This window comes from Camelus bactrianus, chromosome 12 (genome assembly GCF_048773025.1).
Source record: "Camelus bactrianus isolate YW-2024 breed Bactrian camel chromosome 12, ASM4877302v1, whole genome shotgun sequence".
Taxonomy (NCBI): domain Eukaryota; kingdom Metazoa; phylum Chordata; class Mammalia; order Artiodactyla; family Camelidae; genus Camelus; species Camelus bactrianus.
Window position 1 is genome coordinate 7,950,517 of NC_133550.1, and position 18,533 is coordinate 7,969,049.

Genomic DNA, 18,533 nt, shown 5'->3' on the forward strand with positions numbered 1-18,533 from the left:
TTTGCAATGACAGTTTAGTGATGACCCTCTGGATACTATTTTATTAAAAATTTTTTTTGTTTTCACATTCTTTTTCTTTATAGGTTACTACAAGATACTGAATATAGTTCCCTGTGCCGTACAGAAGAAACTTGTTGTTTATCTGTTTTATATGTAGTAAGTATTTGCAAATCTCAAGCTCCCAATTTATCCCTTCCTACTCCCTTTGCCCCCGTAACCATACGTTTGTTTACTGTAACTGTAATTCTGTTTCTATTTTGTAGATAAATTCATTTGTGTCTTTTTTTTTTTTTTGAGATTCAACAGATGAGTGATATTTTATGGTATTTTCTTTCTTTCTGGCTTACTTCACTTAGAATGATGGGATTATGGATCATATGGTAAGTCTTTTAGTTTTTTGAGGAATCTCCATACTGTTTTCTGTGGCGGCTGCACCAAAACTACATTCTCCAGAACAGTGTAGGAGGCTTTTCTCCACAGTCTCTCCAGCATTTGTCATTTGTGGACTTTTTAATGATGGCCATTCTGACTGTGTGAGATGATACCTCATTGTAGTTTTGATTTGCATTTCTCTGACAATTAGCAATATTGAGCATTTTTTCATGTGTCTATTGGTCATTTGTATGTCTTCACTGGAGAGTTGCTTGTTTAGGTCTTCTGCCCATTTTTTGGATTGGGTTGCTTGTTTTTTTCGTATTAAGTTGTATGAGCTGCTTATAAATTCTGGAAATTAAGCCCTTGTCAGTGTCATCATTTGCAAATATTTTCTCCTGCTCCATAAGTTATTGCTATTGTTTTGCTTATGGTTTCCTTTGCTGTGCAAAAACTTATAAGTTTAATTAGGTCCCATTTGTTTATTTTTGCTCTTATTTCTATTCCCTGGGTAGACTGCCCTAGGAGGACATTGCTAAGATTTATGTCAGAAAGTGTTCTGCCTATGTTTTCTTCTAGGAGGTTTATAGTGTTTTATATTTTATGTCTATAAGCCATTTTGAGTTTATTTTTGTGTGTGGTGTGAGGGAGTCTTCTAACTTCATTGATTTACATGCTGCTGTCCAGTTTTCCCAACGCCACTTGCTGAAGAGGCTATTTTTTTTTCCATTGTATATTCTTGCCTTCTTTATCAAAATTAATTGACTGTAAGTGTGTGGGTTTATTTCTGGGCTCTCTGTTCTGTTCCATTGATCCATATGTCTGTTTTTTTGCCAATACCACGCTGTTTGATACTATTTTAGATGCTACATTTATTCGCATCTAGTAGAATTGACTTTGATTTTGACAAATTTCAGAATTCCAATTTTCTTTTAGAAATAATTGTTATGTTTTTGTATTTCCACATTTTTGGCTATTTTGCTTGACTGAACTGAGTAAAACAGGAGATCTTCTCTGTCTGTCTTAGCCATGTGATGGTAGAGAAATCATTTCTTCTCTCTGATCCTTAGTTTCCTCCTTTGTAAAATTGAGATAAACTGAGGTACCTTGTGCTTATAAGTATCTGGTGTTACTTAATGTGGGAAAATCATTAAACTTTCTTCTGACCATGTTTAAGGTGAAAAAAACCTGTTAAATATCTTAACAGCAACAATAACAAAGTATCTTAAGTATTGTGAAATATCTTATGCTCTTAGGATGACTTATTAGGATAAATGCAGGTTCGGGCATGTTAATTATTAAAGTGAATAATATAAAGATTTTGTGCAGAATTTGATGACAATATCCAGAAGTCATGACATTTCTGTTTGATGTGCTGGGTCTAATTTATATGTAAATATAGGCCCTGTAGTATGACCTAGACATTTGAGGACTGTTTTAATGGTTTATTCTGGGAAACCAGTGTATTTCTCTACTTGAACATTATGCTTGAAAGCACTCTGTAAAGGGTATTTTAATATGTACATTTTGAAAAATACAAAGAAGAGGCACAGCTTGGAAACTCTCTGGTCCAAATACGTTCTAAAAATATTGAGATGTGTAAGTATAATTAATTTTCAGTCAAGTCACTTTTGTGCCTATTCTGGAGTTTACAGGACAATGGTCAGCTAGAGGAACAGCAGAGGTCTGTGTTCCTTTGCCCTTTGCCTACCAAGTGAGTTTACAATTCTACACCCTGATTCCACAGTGTCTTGGGGTATGCTGAAGACATTCAGCTGAATTCTGGCCAATTTAAAACAGGAAAATAAAAAAGTAAATTAATAGAGCTTATCAGCTGGGATCCCTTGAGCAGACCCTCACATGCCTCCAAATGTAAAGCTTCAGCTCCGCCGTGCAGTATGACATTTTACCTCGTTCAGTGTTCCTAAACTATTTCATGGTGTGGGAAACTTGTGAGCTTGTCTAATGCTTTCAGTACTCATTATAGCCGGTTATCAGTTCATCCCCCATCTGCCGAAGCATCTGCCTTGTGCAGGGGTGAAAAGCCTGCCTACCAAGGGAGTATTTGGGGCAACTGGCAAAAAGTGTGATTCAGCTGAGGGTGGTTCTCTGCAGGCTTTGAAAGTGCCTCAGCACAAGAACACCTTTGTTTGGGATACACAGACCTGCCATCATAAATTTCAGAAATGCAGTTCTGTGCTAATAGACCACTAATTTTTATATTTTTAAGAAATAGAGCATAATATTATCTACAAATCTTCATTCTAGCAACCATATCCTGAACAAGGGCACCTGTACACGTTGAAAGAGGCCACATATAAAGTTGCAATTAAAGTTGTCTTTGTAGAGTCAAGAAATCTAAACCTGGGGATAAAAATGACACCTGTGCCCTTCGCATCCTTCAGATAGAAAGGAGCAAGTTTCAGAAGTTAGGGGGATAAAGACAGGTATTTCAAAAATAAAGTTTGGGAATATAAAAAACAGAAGGACATTGCGAGCCTGGATGGCCATATTTGACACACAAAGCCTTCCACAGTGACTGCCAAGGACGGTTCTTTTATCTGCAGGCTGCAGGCTGAAAGGAGACAGCTTTGGAGTGCAAATCTAATGATACAAATCTGTAATTTTGGGGACGGCTGAGGTGCTAATCACTCTAGGATTCTGATTGCCACCCGTGGGCTAACCAGGCTTGTTCTTGGTGTCATGCTCCCACAGAACACCTCTCTCTTTTTAGTAAACTTGGAATTTTCTTGGGAAATTGAAAATTGCTGGTGAAACCCCAGTCCTTGATACATGGCCACACAGATATGGAGCAGCTTTAAAAAAAAAGCCACATATAGCAAGCAGATAATCAAGGGCTGATTTTTATTAAAGGATTATTTAGTTTTATGAAAGTTTTACGGTGGAGTCCCTTGGGTTCGTCCACAATTTATCAGAGAGGCTAGAGGAGGGAGGGAAAAGACAGAGGAATTTAGAATTACAGTGTCAGGAATAGTTCTCATTGGAAGACCTATTGGAGATGAAAACAAAATATATCTGGAGCTAAGTGGAAGGACCAGGTTTGCCGTGCGCCCAGTTTTCCAGGAGCTCATTTATTTATGAAACAGAGCTCCCCCTGTAGGAAAGGCAGCGCATAACTGACCAGATGACGGCACCTCCTGGGACCTGCCTCAGCCAATGTAGCTGGGGGCGATCATGATTCTGACACTAAGACTATTGTTTAGATTCAAATTTCGCTTTCAGAGTGAATTGTTTTAGGGCAGTAATTACTCATTTTAAGTTGCCTTTAAGTGACAAGGTGGTAGATGAGACTGTTGGTCTGACTGTCCATGACAACCTTTGGTTTGAAAAATCTAGCAAATCTCAAGTAATTTCTCTGAGTCCCACACTGGTGAAGACCAGTTTTTGATAAATCTTTAACAGGAATCAAACGCATAAATCTTTAAACCAAATGAGTATTTGCTTTGTCTTGAGGGCTTCATTACTTCTCTCGTTTGAGGACAGATAATGATCATACTATTTTTTTGGAGGGAAGGGAGAAAGTTTTGGCTTTGCTTTTGTGCAAGATGAACAAAAGGCAGAAGCATTTCAAATCACTGTCTCATTCTCTTCATGAAAATACAAACAGAAACATCCTTGAACCAATACAAACACTAATGTCCTCATGCACTTTTGTTTCCCTTACAAATGTTGAAATAAAATGTGGATTGTTTTCTAATTTGACCCAATTTTCTTCACTACTCCTAAGAAGAACTCATATTTCTGTTCTTCCTGTCTTTCCTTTACTCTGTGAATAGCAAAGCAGGGTTTGCATACCTGGTTCTAGACAGTCTCTGGCTTTAGGAAAAAGTATAGAAAAGTTAGTACACAGGTCTTACGCTGTCCCAGATGCCATGGGTTAGTAAAGACAAGAACTTCTTTATTGTTCAACATAGACTTCTTTATTTAGAAGCGAATTTTATTCTTTATGCTGTCTTTTTTTCACTAATGTTCATTAATTGCTCTTCCCTGTACTGTTCATAACACAAAGCTGAAATCCCTCTTTTTATTTAATTGTTTAATTGATGTACAGTTCATTTACAACGTTGTGTTAGTTTCTTGTATGCAGCATATTGATTTAGTTATATATATATATTCATTTTCATATTCTTTATCACAAAATCTATCTTGATTAGATCTATCAGTGCCCATGTGCCCTGTCCACTGAGAACAGGATGTTGTAGGACCAGGGTGGATCCCAATAGCAAGCAAGTCTTTGGGTGATGGAGCTGAGTATCGTTTTAGAGTCTTGCAGGGACTGAGTGCTGATTTCAATGTTATATCCTGAGACCCGCAAGCTAGGATGCTCTGTCCCAGTGTTTGCAGAGGTGAGCCTGGTCTGCAAGTTCATAATCTCAGATCATGGACTGGAGTTAAGTATCAGTGCGTAGTGTTGTTGGGTGTCAAGACAGCACCAAATATTAAATAGCACATCAGGAGAAATGTATCTACACACACGCTGACAGTTCATTTCCAGGCGGGAGCCTCACGTCTGCTCCGTACACTGCAACTTCAATCTTCTGCTGTGAAATTTTAGACAGCTTGTCTTCAGAGGCTCTGCCAGACCTATTAATATTTATACATTCCATTCACACTCCAGTCAGAGTGTGTAAGTTGCAGATCTTTCTGATTTGGAAGCTATTAAGATTCATGACCCTTTAGCTATTTACTCCGTGTGGTCCAGGAGCCTTTGCAATCAGCTTACACTTAAGGAGAAAGCACAAATCATTACTGTTCAAATGTTGTCCTGTATTGTGACCATTTGTAGTCCATCAAAGGGGTGTTAAGGGCTTTAATGCATTCATTTATCTCAGAGACACAGGCTATTAGATGAGGCATTCTTCTCTTGGAAAGGGATAGAGTAAGTGTTACTTACACCAAAAATTGCTTTTTTAATTCCAAATTAGTGACTCTGACTGAAGCTTCATATGTTATTAAGAAGCAATAGCTAATCAGTTTTTCTTCTTGAGAGCAGATGTTGATTGAACCAATGATGGAGGTGATGTATCGAATAGGATAGAACAGAGACAATCCAATATCTAGCTGTGCATTAGACCTGTCTCTGAAGAAGTTCCGTTCTTTTAACATATTAAGTCTTATGTGTCTGTGGCTTACAAAGGGCTTTGCAATTGAAGATCGGTCTCATATTGAATTTGTTTGTGAGATTATTCAATATGGGCTTTAGTGTTTCCCAGACATTTAATCCTTGTATCAAAATAGTCCTATTCAACTGGAAAAAAAAATTGAGAATGCTCAAGGGAAAATGGAAGGGAGGAGAGGAAATTGATATTTATTCAGTGCTTCTTTGGGCTGAATACTTTACATTTATTCATTATTTCAAACCTTCCAACAACCCTTGAGGTGCGTACTGTTACTCCCATTTGCTGAGTAGACAATGGATCTTAGAGGTCAAGTAGCTTGTCCAAGATCATACATTTAATAAATAAAATTGTAACACAGGTTCCGTTGTAATATTTCCAGGATTTTGTTCTTTGGATACTCTTTCATCTACTTTTCTCATAGAAATATCATGTTCTAGCTCTCAACAGATCACATTCTGGCTAGACTACCTAGCTCTGCGAAGTGTTTCTAATGCAAAATTTGAGTCTTGTCAATTTCCACAGTAACCCAGGCCTGCTGCTTTTTTTCTGGTTCATTTTCTATTTCCTAACTTTCAAATAAAAAAAAGCCAACTCATTGATTAAAAACCAGTATCACCACCACCATCACCACCTTTACCGTTATCTCCACCACCAGCTTTTCTGCACTCATCTTACTACTTACAGGGTAAATCATTAAATTCAATTAGACCAAAGCAGTTTTTATTTTCTATCCTTGAGTTGTCAAATAAAAATGTACCATGTATTTTGAAGTCAAAGACCAAAACAGTTTTGTGGCCTATAAAAAAACACCTGCAAACACAACCTTCTGAAAGATGTTTACCCTTGCCCATATTTCAAAATGTTGTTATACAAAATAAAATCAATGGCTTAATTGACATTATTTTTCTTGCTTTGGAGATGAGTCAGATTCAAGTATGTAATTTCTTCAGCCTCGAATTACCTTTGTGCTGATAAAAACAGCAGATGTGTGACATCCTGCTTTCCTGAAATGATTTACCACGCGAGGTGCATGGGGAGCTGCAGCCTCACGGAGGCTAGGCTGGCTTTTCTTTAGGAAGATCTGGGGAGGAGTCAATCCCCCCATGATGAGCACAAGGCCTTAGTACCTGTCATCTCAACTGTCGAAAATAGGACCCTCTGGTAACTCGTAGTTGAATTTATTCAGTGTTTAGTCAGTTTTATAGCACACTGAAATGGGTGAAATGAACTTGAGGGACAAAAGCTCAAGAAAACAAAACAATTCCTTTAATATGAAACAAACAAACAAAGAAAAAACCAAAAACAAAACTCCCCAAACCAAGAGCAAGAAAAGAAAGCCCGAATATCATTATATACCAAAATCAGAATGGGCTTTCAAAGGCTGTTTCTTTCGGGGAAAAGACAAATTATTGATTCTTTGCTGCTTTTTCTTTTGTCCATCTCGTTTTCTGAAAAGTGGGCAGAGGATGAAGGACTGACAAGATTAAACTCTTACAGCCTTGATTTTCCTTTTCATGTTTGCTCGTTCTCTGGCATTCCCTGGTTTGATGAGCAGTAGCTATTTGATGAGGACAAACTTTATTCTTGAGAACCATTCTCTCTCCTTCAAGCCTCAAGTTTAAAGACTCCAGGTGGTTCTGCTTCATTTACATGCTGGCATTCACAGCCCAGGGGGTCCCTTCAAGACAACTCAGGCTTTGTTGTGATAAAGGAAAAACATGCCAGGAATTGTGCACTGCTTGGTCCAAAACTAATTTGGCCATACTTTAGATTTCTCGTCAGTAGGAGGTTAAAGAGGGTAAATGTTTACTCTCTGTTTAATCCTCAAAGTATCTGCTAAGAAAGAATTTCATTTCATAGTCAAGCTTTTCCTCGCATATTTTCACCAGAAAAAGGTTTAAGTGGGATTTTGAAATATCTTCAGTCATCCCTTTATCCGTCTCCGCTGCTCTCATCTCTGGTACCATGTGCAGCTTGTCAGATATGTTCAGGGGCAGAGGCAGGCTCACTGGAAATTTAAAAGTAAGAGAGACATGAGGTAGGCTTTTTCCTTAGTTGGATCATACTTGCGTCTTGAAAAGGTGGTGACACTTCGGAAACAGTAACATAAAGACAGATACCTAGCATATTATTATTAAGAATTGTAATATTGTTCATTTCTGCCACCCAGCTACCACGCAGCAAAGCCGTGATTCTGACTCCAGTCTTTCTGAGCCCAGAGCCCAAGCTGCCTCTTAAGCACCATGTTACACTGTGTCCCTGACTCTCTTCCTCCCTCACCTCTAAGCCACCACTCCAGGGCAGGTGGTGGCCCCTTCTCAGCACCTGTCCCCCGGCTACGCATGTTTGTGCCCATTTGTAGCTCTGTGTTTATGTGATGGTCTCGCCCACTGGCCTGTCACCTCTTTGAGAACAGGTGCCTCATATGTTACTATATTTTAGACCATTAATTTATAGTTCCCATTAGCTTGGCACATGGATGTCTCTTCATAAATATGTATCTAGTGGATGATTACTCTATTTTATCACTTTATGTTTTGATGCATTTGTTCACAGTACAAAATTTTCAGAAATAGAACCAACATCTTTAATGATTTTCAGGCTTGACACGGAAAGAGGAGACGAGTGAAAGTAGCCCATTTCCAGAATGAACGTTTATGGTTCCCCCATTCTGAACCATCATGAAAAACAGAAACAGTAATAGCTCACCGCAAGCATGAAGCCGACCCTGCAGTTTTATGAGACACCTACTGCTAAAAAAGACCACAGTTTGGGGTGGAAATAGTTTTGATACTCAGGTTAGTGTTATTCTGATTACAGCAGGATCGTATCGACAGTTTTTATTGAATTTGCTTTTAAGGAAATACACACATCCCTTTTGGTGCAGGTTCCCTGTAGTATTAAAGCAATAGTCCCATTAGACACCATATTATATTCACCCATTAAAAACATAAGCAGTAGCTTGAGCATGCCGATTTCCACGTGCACCTTTGTTAGCAATTGCAGAGTGGTTACTTGACTTGACGAAGGTCACATGGCTGAGAAGAGGATTCAGTGCCACACCCCAGGCCTTGGGGACCCTAAGCTGTGCACTTTTCATTACACCAGCTCTCTCTGGCTAGAAATACTGAGGTCATGTTTTCTGCTTTCCTTACTTCAAGGGGTGATGGTATCTCATGAGGTTAATATATACAAATGAGCAGTGTTAATACTGAATCTGTAAAAAGCTTTCCTCTCTGTAGGCTCAAGCAGAAAAATCTGGTTTAAGTTTCCTGAATAACTTCCCTCTAGGTAAATGCTACATTAAAAAATTCCCAAATCCCAAAATCATAAAAATAAAAATCAGGAGAATGCGTGTCCTGTTGACATTCAAGAATAGATAAAATTTTAGAAAAGTCAGTATTGCTAGCAAAACAGAGATTGAAGAGAGATTTGTAAAGCTCAAATTTTTATGATCAACTTTTTTTTTTTTTTTTTTTTTTTTGCCTTTTAATTTTATCATCCCGCCTCTATCCACAATGGAGCTGTGCCTCTGGGTCCTGAAACAATGACTGTATTTCCAAGTCTCCCATTCAGCGAGGTGTGGCCACGTGACCAGGCACCGGCCAGTGAGACGCGAGGAGCTAGGATGCGTGTGACTCTAAAAATGACTTTTAAAGGGAGGAGGATGCTGCTGTTTCTCGCTCCCTTTCTTCATCTTGCTGCTCAGAAGGTGGGTTGGAGCTGAGCTTCCTTGAGCCATGTGACCGAGGGCGGAAACCTAGGCAAGGCGGAGAAATGGAAAGGGCTCTGGGTCTTCTGATGACTTTGCAAGGCCCTACCAGCCTTCCCCACCTGTGCCTGGAGAGAAGTGAACTTCTGCTTTACTAAGGACACTGCTGTTTTTGACCTCTGGAACATGTAACAGAATCTATATATTCCCTAATACAAAGGCAGAGAAGGTGGGAGATTATCTTCAGACCAGTAATTAGTTTGGACGATGCTTATAATAAACTAATGATAAAATAAGATCAGAAAACTCTCTTGTCCATAGACCAAATATTCTATGGTGGGTAAACTCACAATATGGGCTTGAACATTGGCTGATGGACCAAAGCAAAGAGAGATAGTGTGCAGAGCTCTATAAATTAAGGTTTATTTTATTACATATCAGCACAGAACATATTAGGTACTCTAGTCTTTTACAGCGACGACAGCCAGCTCTCAGGTCTGTGCTTCAAGAAACTGGCGTTGCTGATAGATTGTGTCATCAGCACAGCACTCAGCTCCCCAGCTTCTCTCACTTTCGAGGGGAGAACACTTGCTGGTACTGGGGGATGCTGCCTTCCCAAGACGAGGCCTTTAGAAGGAAGATCTGACTCATTAATAGTTTGAAAATATCTTAAACCAACGTCAAAGAAGTTGCAGTAGATTTCTCATGTATTATTCAAATTAACAAATGTTCATGCATTAATTTTAATGTGGGTTGTACTGAGAGGTTTAGGGAATGAAAACGACCTGAGGAGATTAGGAGCCAGAGTGGGCACCTGGACCCCACGGAGAGGGAGAGAGCCAAAGCGTGATGATGAAGTCAGGAGGAAGATGCTATAAAGGTGAAAAAATGAAAGCAGGCTTTCTGCTAGATGGTGGCCACTGCACAGCTTCCCAGGGCATTGCTTACAATGCAATGAAATAGGATCTTTCTTTAAAATTTTCTATTTTTAGTGAAGTATAGTCAGTTTACAATGTTGTGTCAGTTTCTGGTGTACAGCACAGTGCTTCGGTCATACATGAACATACATATATTCGTTTTTCGTATTCTCTTTCACCATAAGTTACTACAAGATATTGGATATAGTTTCCTGTGCTATACAGTATAAACTTGTTGTTTATCCATTTTATGTATATTAGTTAGTATCTGCAAATCTTGAACTCCTAGGATCTTATCAGGTTATATCAACCAGGTAGACTGTGGGACATGTGGCAAACCAGCTTTTTAATTTTGTGCATTTCCCAACGTAGCAATTTAGTTCCTTCCCAGTCTGTATAACGGTTCGGGAAGTAAAATCAAATAAACATACTCACTTTGGCAGACACACGTGCACGCCCGTGAATGCACACACGCACGTGCATTTACCTGTAGCATTTACCTGTCTCACCATCTGCTGGACCTCAGGTGCGGTGCCTGTGCACGTCCTCAGGCATTCATCAGTGCGGCTCTACAAAGCCTGGGAGGTGGGTGGTTTGTTACCCTCAACGTATCAGCGAAGAACGAGCAACCATTTCTGAATGCCCTCCCTGTGCAAAATGCTTCAAATACGTTATCCCATTTGGTATTTACCTCTGCAGTAGTGTTTATACCCACTTTACAGGTGAAAGAAAGCTGCGTCCAGGAGAAGTTAAGGAAGGTTCCCAAGGGTGCACAAAGGGATTCACCTCCACTGTGCTGTGCTCCAAGCTGGTGCCGCTTCGCAACCTCTCTCCTGCCCCCTCCGCAGTCTCCCACGCCCCACCACCCAACACACCAGCTTCACAAAGGTAAGGAACCAGCCCGTCTCGGATTTATCTGACAGTTGAACGCAGGAGTCTGACTTTACCCTGTATCTCCTTTTAAAGACTGTATTGAACTATTTGAAAGCAAGATTCCACTATTGGTTTCAAAAATAACTCAAAATAGAGGATGAAAATAAAGAATCAGTAAATGCTTTGGTAGACTTTGCATACTGAAGGCAGCCTTTGGGAACAATTTTTTTAGTAAAATGAAAATTTATTTTATCATTTATTTTCCATCATTTATTCTTCACTAAGGATTGTACATACATTTGGTCTCTAATAATAGGCACATCCTGAAGAAGTAGGTAAGAAATAAATGAAAAGAATGCAATAGGCATTTAACCCTTGTCCAGTCTTTCTTTGAAATGCAATAGTGTGTGTGTCAATACTGATCTACATATTTCAGGGGAATTACATCATTGGTCCACTTTTTATTTAATTTAGTATACATTAGAATTGAGTACATATTTTGTACATCACATTACATAAACTTGCTTGGCTAAGATCCTATATGACTCACGACTGTAGTTTCCAAGGTGCCCGGCAGAGACCCTTGCAGACTTGCTGGTACCGAGTGAGTAAAGGAAGGGAGGAGGAGAGATGTTCAACTTGCAGAGTATTGGTTCGTTTTTCTTGTTACCGTTAGTTACATATGTGATGTGCTAGAGATATTTGAAATAATTATCTAAAAAATAAATGTTAAATGTTTCTCCTCCCACTTTTATCATAATAGCTAAATTATTAAAGCAGAACGTTTGTTCAACTCTAGTTTTTTTTTTTAGTGGAGGGACTGGGAATTGAACCCATGACCACGTGCACGCTAAGCATGTGCTCTACCACTGAGCTATACCCTCCCCACAACTCTTTTTTATAGAAGAAAATATTTTGCGGGTTCTGCTTTGGTTTTATCTGATCGTTGTGGCAATAGCCTCACGTCTTTGTGTAGATTTCTCGGATGATTCTGAGCATTCCTTTAGCTTGGTTTTGACCAGTGGTAATGTTAGGAGTGAAAAGGAGTTTTGACGAGAGTAAAGGAACACTGAATCATTGCTTTTTGCACACTGGTGAAAATTAAGCACAATTTTTTTTTAACCTATGTTAAAAGCTGCAAAGTAAGGCTCCTGGTACTCCCTTCTTGCCTCGAATTGCATTTGGCAAAGCTAAAACTCATGCATGTCAACACTGTGCTCTATTAATGGCTTTCCGTTCTGAAGTGCAAAATTCTTAAAATTTCAGTCGTGGTACATCCCAGAGCAGACATGGTCCTACATATCATTGTCAACTTGCCAGATATTCCTGAGAAATAGGACTTATGCTGGCAGATTACATTGTGAAGAATAAATTATTCATTTATTTATTCTTGCTGTGGCCCATAGTTGAATTTAACCAGGAAAATCTTGTCAGTGATTTCTTGATAAAGGGCTGCATTGCCTGGACACCCAGGCTTAACCTCTTTGAGAACCTCCTCGGTAGATTTATGCAGAAAATATACACATGCTAAGGAGGTGGAGCTGCAGACACACTCAGTAGAAATCCATTTATGCTTGAGCTCAGGGCCATCAGCCTGACTTAAGTAAGATAAGTGGCGGGCATTGCAGACAGGTGCTCTTCTGCTCTGAAAATCCTGTTTGCCTTTCTGAAAAATGCCCAAGCCAGGCCTTCGCAATTATTTTTAAGCCTCAGCGGTGTGTCTCAAGACTGCAGCAGGGGGTCTCAAGACCCAGGAGGAGGTGTACCAATTAGACTAATTTTTTTCTTTTTAAATAATATTATTTCAGGTGCTGTGTTGACAACTTTGCACTAAAATCCCCAACGATGAATAAAATTGCAGTAAGATTATTCGTACTCTGTAGCCCCTTATGGATCCACCCCAGGCAAGACAGCAGTAGCTCAGGCACCTGTGTGTGGGGCACACCCTCAAGGTGAACCCTAGTGAGTCATGCCCTCGAGTGTGGGCGGAGTCTATGCCTCTCTTCTAACCAATAGAATATGGCAAAGGGGGTGGGGTGTCACTCCAGTGACTATGATTTGTTATACAAGACATCACCTTAACAAATCAAAGGAAGAGAATCTCCTCCTGGACTTGGAGAAGCAAAACCCACGCTGTGAGCAGCTTACTGAGAGGGCCATGTGGCAGGGCACTGTGCTGGCCTCTTGTCCTAAGGATGCGTGGCATGGCGTCCAGCTGACAGCCAGTAAGAAGCCGGGTCCCTTCGTCACACAGATGCAAGGAAATGAATTCCACCGACAACTAAATGAACTTATAAGCAGATTCTTCCCCCTTTGAACCCCTAGATGAAAATGCAGCCTGGTGGCACTTCGGCTGCAGCTCTGCCAGACCCTGAGTGGAGGATGCAGTCACGCTCTGCCCAGACTCCTATTCATGGTCGCTGTGGGATGATAACTGTGTGTTCTAAGCTGCAAGTTTGTGGTAACTTGTTATGCAGGAAGAAAAAAATGAGTACAGCCTACCACTAAGGTCAAAACATTAAGGATCTAGCTTCACCATATTGATTCTATAACATTAATAAAAAGTTTGATATATCTTGTTACTTGTCATGGAGAGAATTAAATGTCTTAGGGGCTGACTGAGTTTTTCCTTCTCAGATAAATGCTTTGCAGTCATGTGGTCACGGTCCAAGTCTACTCACTTGAACGCCACGGAGCTGTGGAGAGTAATTCAAACAACTGCCATCGGAGTATTTGTGACATTCAGAGGGAGGCATGGGACTCATGAGGAGCAAAGTTTGAGTAGGGCAGCATTTTGTTGAGAAAGGATGGCTTTTAGGGACAGGTAGCAGTTGTAATGAGAGACTAGAAACAGACTCATAGCAAAGGACATTTAAATTTCATCTCTTGGTTTGGGAGCAGTTCTTTTCTGCACCTAACATGCACTGTTCTAGGAGGTATTCATAGTGTTCTGAGTTGTAAGGAACCTCCTTGGACAATTGTCTTGGCTTTGTAATGTAAAGATCTGTTCCAAAATATACAGGAACGGAAGTGAGAAGGCATCAAACGTAGAATTACTAAATATATAAGGGAGAACTTGACCTAAGGGGTTAACTGCTCACGGGATTGAACCATGCGAGAATATTTTTTAAAAAGTACTTTACCCTATAATTTTAAACCAGTTAAAATATCAGCTAAAACATTTTAAGACTTTGGAAAAGATTCATACTAATATAATTCATAACACTAATGGGAATTTTATTATCCATTATGAAATTATTTGACACCATTACCAATCTAAAGGAAGGAAAAGGTTACTTCTGAAATGTAATTAACCTGTTTTCACTTGGGAAGAACGGGAAGTTAAAAATAGAGTTATGATTCTCATCTGTATCTCTGGGCAGATTCACATCATGAATGAGGAAAATTTAATAGAACAATGAAGGCTGCCGCATTACTAATTTTCTAGTAGAGCTGATCACATATGGATGGTCTGACGTTCTCTTTAGCTGTAGCACTCATAGTGGGATCTGGAGTCCGCGTGTAGTGTTACAGCCATTCTTTTGAGGAAACGTCATTGAGGGTACTAAGGCTGGCTTGGTGGCAGAGCAAGGAGCGGGTCCCGGACAAAGCCGTACTGGGTGCGGTGACAACAGATAATGGGAAAGCACGTAGGGTGGTGGTTTCCTCTCCTTTTCTGCAGGTGTTGAAATTTGGAGCTGCCTGACACATGTTCAATTTCTATCCTAAGGCCATAACGATCTTTTCAAAATGCAAGTTATTCGGTGGAGCCTCTGACTTTATTGTTCAAGTCCACATCCCTTCAGGGTGGCATGTCATCATCAGCCCCTCGGGCTTCGGCCTCTCCCGCTGCGCTGGAGCTTTGGCCATTCCTCGGGCAGTTGTTCAGCCTTCTGCCTCCAGGCTTTCGTGATGCCGTCTCTGGCTGTGATGTCTTCTCCATGCTTTTTGTTTGGTCCCTGTAGAAATTCTCCCAAGGCTTTCAGCCTAATTTAAACATTTTGCTCTGTCTGTGCTTCCCCCCTCCCTTTTTTTTTGCAAGATTTTTGTTTTATTTTTGATTGGGGAGGTAATTAAGTTTATTTATTTATTTTTCAAGGGGCTACTGGGGACTGAACCCGGGACCTCGTGCATGCTAAGCACGCGCTCTGAGCTACATCCTCCCCCGGTGCTTCCCTTTGTCATAACACCTGTGCTGTAAGTAACGGCTTCCAGTCTGCTTTCCTTACTAGACTGGGATTTCCCTGAGGGTAGGTTACTTAATCAGTTTTGTATCCCCAAGACGAGCACTATTTATTGAGCATTGTCTGTGCGCTAGGTGCTATCCTAAAAGATGCATGTTAGCTGTTCTAATCCTTAAAATACCCTTGTGAAGTAGGTACTAAGTTAGTCTCCATTGTATCAATGAGGAAACTGAGGTCCAGAGAGGTTAAGTAACTTTTTCCATGCCCCCCAGCTAGTAGCAGGTGGAGCTAGGATATGGTCACATAAGTAGTCTGGCTTCACAGTCTGTTCTCTTAACCACATGCTCTGCTGCCTTACCGGTGCTTGGCATATGGTGGGTCCTTAATGCATGATGGTGGATGCATGACTGGTTAACAGAGGCGGGTGACAATGAGGCAGTGACACCTCATTGTGGGCCAGCACACAGGCTCAGAGAGCCGTGACACCAGGTCAGTTAGAGTAGAGACAGTGGAGGAAGAGGAGGTTACCTGGGGAAGCCGCTTTATTCTCTACCAGACTCATAATTTTAGTATCCCGTGGCTCACCAGGGAATGTCCTTGGGTTCAGGAAACCATCTGATTTGTAGAAGGACGTGAATGAAAAACATTTGGAAGAGGGCAGTGTTATCAAGTCAAGAATCACTCGTTTTTCAGATGCAAAGTGTTTTTTACCAGCGTACACACGCTGACGCATCTTGCTGAGCAACAAGAAAATGTTAGATGCCTTTTTGGACCCCAGACTCTTCTAAGTTCTCTGGGAGATGTGCAGAAAAGTAGAGGCAGTGCCCAAGTCTGAGTGCAGTGTGTCACAGTGTATGAAGAAAATCGTGTTTTCACACAGAGAAAATGCTGTACGTGGATACATGCTTCACAGTCAGCTCTGGGCGCCCCAGCACTGTTAACATTAGTAACAATCCGATGACGCTACAGCCACCATAAACATTTATAATCATTTAAAATAATAAAATTCTGATCCAAATGCTGTAAAAACGGACATAAATGTCCCACGTACTTTGATTGTAGTTGAGGCACTGCTGTTGGATCAAGTATACACATAACACTTAAAAATGTAATTCCACGCTCTCATAAATGTGATTGAAAACAAATATGCCAGTTTTAATTAACACTAAACATTTAAGTAGCGGCAATTTTCTGTGCCTCCTTGGAGTTCAGAAGGGCTTTGCTGGAGTGAGTTTGATGGCCCAAGTTTTTTAGAAGTCCGGTCCGAGGAAGTTCTGCTAATAACTTCTTTTTTCCTTCGTGATTTTGCTGAAGCAAGCAGAGGCGTTGAAAATGATTCGACGCTTTTAAATTGACCTTAAAGTACTATAGAAGCTACTGAAATGTTGCTGGAGATTCTCTGGTAATAAAGCTGTGGTTTTTTTTCCCCACTGACAAGCATTTAGGAAGAAGTTAGGGTTAACCCTCACGTTCTTTCTCCTCTTCGCCCTTTCTCATTGTTTCTACTTCATCAGTGTCATGAGTGCATTTGCCCTGGTTCAGTTAAGGCAGTCAACAAACAGTGAGAGCTGCTCCCTTCCGCTGACATGTCCCTAGCCACAGAGTACTGAAGGCAGCTCTGGACCCCTGTCCTTCACTGCAGAGCCTAGATTCCACTGTCTGTTGGTTATCGCCACCTGGAGAACCTACAAGCGTGTTATCGCAACCAAACATCATTATCTTTCCTTTGAGACATTCTTTTCTTCTCTACTTACCTGTTCACTCAGAAAATGTCCATTCTGAGTTGTGAATGAGTGAATAAAATTTAAAAAAGTAACGGTTGGTCAGCAGAGGCTTAAAGAAAGAAAGCTGCATGGTACATACACCAGTCATGGTTCGATGCAGGCAACAGAGACCTACGGGGCATCCTACCCCGGAAGGGAGTTACTGCTTACAAAATCATTGAAAGGCCTGGAGGCGGGGCTGCCTCTGGACTTTTGGACCATGCCTGAGCCGTGACCTGAGGCCAGAAAACTGCTGCTACTGCCATCATTACTGCCTTTGTGACTTCCTTGCAGCCTTGAAGCTGGTGGGCTGCCAGTGCTCATGTTGGCTGGGGCCTGTTTCTCCCCAATCACAAGTGAAAAAACAAGTATTCCACTTCTTGTCTACCTTCCAGATCTCATATGTCTTACTAGCAGAACCTAAAGTATATCCAGAATCATAGCTGCAAGGGAGTCTGGGAACTACAGTTTTCAGCCTTGGTGACCCAGAATCCAGGGGGGGGACCTGGGAAGAGACTGAAAATTGATGATGACTGTCAGATACAGTATCTAGCATAGAGCACACCTGAGAATTGCTAAAATGGTCGTGAGAGAGGGTCCTGTTGCTAATAAATGAATATCAGGAAATAAGGATGGGGGTGAAGTGAGAAGTAGAGGATTATTTTAAAAAACATGCTCTGTTCTCAAAGTACTTTGGGAGATTGAACTAATTCCTCGTTAGTAGCCCTACTCTGTGGTATAGAATCCAGTGCAATAGATGTTGAGAAAGATAGAGCCATGCTGGTGCTGGTGAGGTTTGAAAAAGTTTTGGGAAGGAATTGAGCTGGGCCATGAAGAACGAATGAAGTCTACACGTTGACCTAGGTAGAAGGAAGGAAGAAGGAAGATGGGATTTCAGGGCCAGGACATGGCCTGAGCAGGAAGTATAGCCTCAAATTTTGGTTACTTGAGCTCACATTCACGGGTGATGGCTGGACCTCGTCAGTGGGGCACCTTTCAGGGTCTGGTTGTAATACCTGAAGAGACTTTTATTTCTTGTCTGCTTTTGAGCATGATCGGTCTTTTCTATACTGACTGCAGATGAATCACAATCTGTTTTTATGTAAACCACTTTGCATATTAGATGTCAGTGAGTCTGTGTAACAAATTACTCCATTGGTTAGTGTATTAAAGTAACAAACATCTGTTATCTCACATATTTCTCAGCTGGGTGGTTCTGGCCCTGGGTCTCTCAGGAGGTTGCAGTCAAACCACTGACCAGACTCCAGTCTTCTGAGGATGTGGATGTTGGCAGGAGGCTCAGTGCCTCACCCCTGGGGCCCCTTCACAACAAGGTCATGATTTGACAGTGGACACACTGAGCAAGTAAGCTAAGAGTAGAACCAGACGGAGCAACCAAGATAGAGGCTGCAGTGTCTTTCAGAACGTAATTTCAGAAGTTACGTGCCATCACTTGTGCTTTGTTTTGTTGGTCACACAGCCTAGCCCTGGTACAAGGTGGGAAGGGACGACGCCAGGTGGTGGGGCTCATTGGAGACTGTCTTGGAGACTGGCTACTACAGTCTTGGGGA

The 18,533-nt window shown here is 40.9% G+C and overlaps 1 long non-coding RNA gene across 7 annotated transcripts in view; it reads left to right on the forward strand.

The window, feature by feature from the left end:
• LOC105062151 (uncharacterized) overlaps window positions 1-18,533 on the forward strand; it is a 133,117-nt gene that overhangs the window by 99,431 nt on the left and 15,153 nt on the right. For all 7 annotated transcript variants that reach the window (XR_012510539.1, XR_012510538.1, XR_012510537.1 and 4 more), the window contains 4 exons: window positions 84-156; window positions 8,115-9,225; window positions 10,865-11,030; window positions 15,115-15,212. This is a non-coding gene — a long non-coding RNA (uncharacterized LOC105062151). The remainder of the gene's footprint in view (window positions 1-83; window positions 157-8,114; window positions 9,226-10,864; window positions 11,031-15,114; window positions 15,213-18,533) is intronic.